The sequence below is a fragment of the Cricetulus griseus genome, chromosome X (genome assembly GCF_003668045.3).
Source record: "Cricetulus griseus strain 17A/GY chromosome X, alternate assembly CriGri-PICRH-1.0, whole genome shotgun sequence".
Lineage (NCBI taxonomy): Eukaryota > Metazoa > Chordata > Mammalia > Rodentia > Cricetidae > Cricetulus > Cricetulus griseus.
In genome coordinates this window covers 54,649,620-54,652,312 of record NC_048604.1, presented here as the reverse complement: position 1 = coordinate 54,652,312, position 2,693 = coordinate 54,649,620, and the positions used below count along the sequence as shown (strand labels likewise).

Genomic DNA, 2,693 nt, shown 5'->3' with positions numbered 1-2,693 from the left:
TCTTGGATTATGACAAAACTGTTATCATAAACTTTGTCAGCATATTAATTAAGCTTAGAAGTAATGAAATTGTAGAGAATGTTTCTTTAAAAATGTTTTTATAGTCAGTCTGGGTATAGAGTTATGCACTTATATCCCAGAATTCAGCAGGCAGAAGCAGGTGGATCTTTGTGAGTTTGAGGTCAATTTAGTATGCTTGGTGAATTCTACCCAGGGATACATAGTGAGGCCATGTCTAATAAATGTGTCTGCTGGCTTTCACTTGTTCCAAATGCATGGAGAAAATTGGGTAATGCAGTATGACTTAATTCAACTAAGATTGCACAATATACACACAAATCAGAGTGTCATTGACAATAAGATATGGTCTTCAATAGGTCCTGGAGAGTGAAGTAATTTAAACAAGTTTGAAATTCAACCACAACAAGGTAGTGGAATCACAAATTCATATTGGATCAAAGAAAATCCTCAAGAGTGATAAAAAGTAAAGAAACTTGAGCTTAAGAACGAAAGACAATTTTTGCTTCTTGGAAAAGAACAAATTGAAATAATTCAGTGTTCTCAATGTAAACATTTGTTATTAATATACTTCTTCAAGTACCATATAAATCCCAAGCTTTAGCACTCATTGTCACTGCAACGTGATTATTGTCTTTACTCAAAATATCAATATAAAGCACAAAAGTAAGAGAAGTCTTTCTGAAGTTCAATTCCCATTCTCAAACATTCCATTGACAGTTTCATGTTAACATAAAATACTCTTACAAGTCAACTAAGTGTGTAAAAGCAGTTCAAGTATAAAAGGTAAAATAGTTGAACAGGTTTCACTGAAATATGTCATCAATTATACATATTATTCATACATACAAAGAATTTGTTGCAAATGTGTACCAAGATAAAAATTTTGAAGCATTTAGAGGATTATTCTTGCACTGGAAAGAGTCCCAAAGCAAAGCCCAATCAACAATATAATGGGTAAATATCCCATGAACTACCTTTATTCAGTACACCTGAAAAAAGAAGTTTGAGTCAAAACAGAATAAATTATAAGATTATCTTCATGCAAAGTTCTAAAATAGGAGAGCTAGAGTTTGTAGGTATTCTACAAATTTTAAAAAGTCAGCAAAGTGTTTATTGAAAGTCAGTTGCTTGCAATAATGATTAACTATGGTATCACAATAGAGATAATATCAGATAGCAATAAAATAGAATATGAAATTAGCATATAAGAAAACAGGACATGTTTTACCTTTTGGAAGAGATAATTTATTCAAAGAAGACAAAAATGCTCACAATTTTAAGTTGAAATCCACTATTGCAGTAAAGCCAGGATAGAAGGAATTAGAAGTAGCTACTTGTATTTCATCCAATAGTAAGAAGAGGGAGCAATGAATTAATACATGTGGCTCTAGTGTGCACCTCACTTCACTAGTCATTCAGTTGAGAGTCAAACACATAAATCTGTACCACTAACTTTCAGAGTATGTATTTCCACCTGAATTAAAACAATTAAAATGGGGAAATTCATGTGGAGGTCAGCTTGAAAGCAGATGTGAGTGGGTGCAACAGAAATAATTATGGCTGCCAAAGAGTTTGAGTCTGATGGAAAGCTCAGCCTCACTTTAGCAGTTGCAGGAGGCATGGTGAATTCTGCCTCATATAATGTAGATGCTGGGCACAGAGCTGCCGTCTTTGACCGATTCCATTGAGGACAGGACATTTTAGTTGGGAAGGGACTCAATTTCTTATCCCTTTGGTTCAGAAACCTATTATCTTTGACTGCCATCTCAAGACCACGGAATGTACCTGTCATCACAGCCAGCTTCCTTGTATCTACACCAGCATCGGTGAGGAATATGATGAGTCGGTGCTGTGGTCCATCACCACAGAGATTCGTCTCCAGGCAGATGAGTGAGAGAGCAGGGACTACATTTGGGCTCAACCTGAATAACTCCTCCCTGATATATCTGAGCTTTGGGAAGGAGTTCACAGAAGTAGTGGAAGCCAAACAAGTGGCTCAGCAGGAAGCAGAGAGAGCCAGATTTGTGTTGGAAAAGGCTGAGCAGCAGAAGAAGGCAGCTATCATCACTGCAGAGGGTGACTCCAAGGCAGGTGGAAGTCTGATTGAGGCAGCAAGCTAGAAGCTGCTGTGGACATTGCTTACAACGTCTCCTGCTCCAGGAACATCACCTACCTGACAGCAGGGCAGTAGGTTCTGCTCCAGCTTCCACAGTGAGTCCTCCTCTGCTTGCACCTTCTCAGACTAACAAGGATGTGAACTTGACCATTCTAAATAAGCTTCCTTTCTGCCCCACACCAGAAATCACTCACTGTGAAATTTCATGATTGGCTTAACATGAAGGAAATAAAAGCAAAATCACTTCAGATCTCTAATTATCAAAAAATAAGAAAATTACTCACAGCTGTGTCCTAAGGCTAATGTAAAATGCAAAATTCTTTAAGATGCCCTTTCCAGAAGAACCTAGATTCTGCCAAGTTGAAAATTGAAATTAACCATTATAAAACTAAATGTCACTAAGTGGTATCTATTTTTTATTTTAAAACACTGAAGATATTATTAATTTGATTAGCATGTGATCATTTAAAAGAAATCATAAATTTCTTGTCTATTTATTAGAATTTTTGTTAAATTTAGAAGAATAATATTACTAAATTATTTTGTGTGGCTTTTG

At 36.0% G+C, this 2,693-nt stretch overlaps 1 pseudogene; it reads left to right on the top strand.

Moving 5' to 3' along the window:
- Positions 1-1,577: 1,577 nt before the first annotated feature.
- On the top strand, positions 1,578-2,236 carry LOC113831504 (annotated as a pseudogene).
- Positions 2,237-2,693: the final 457 nt, after the last annotated feature.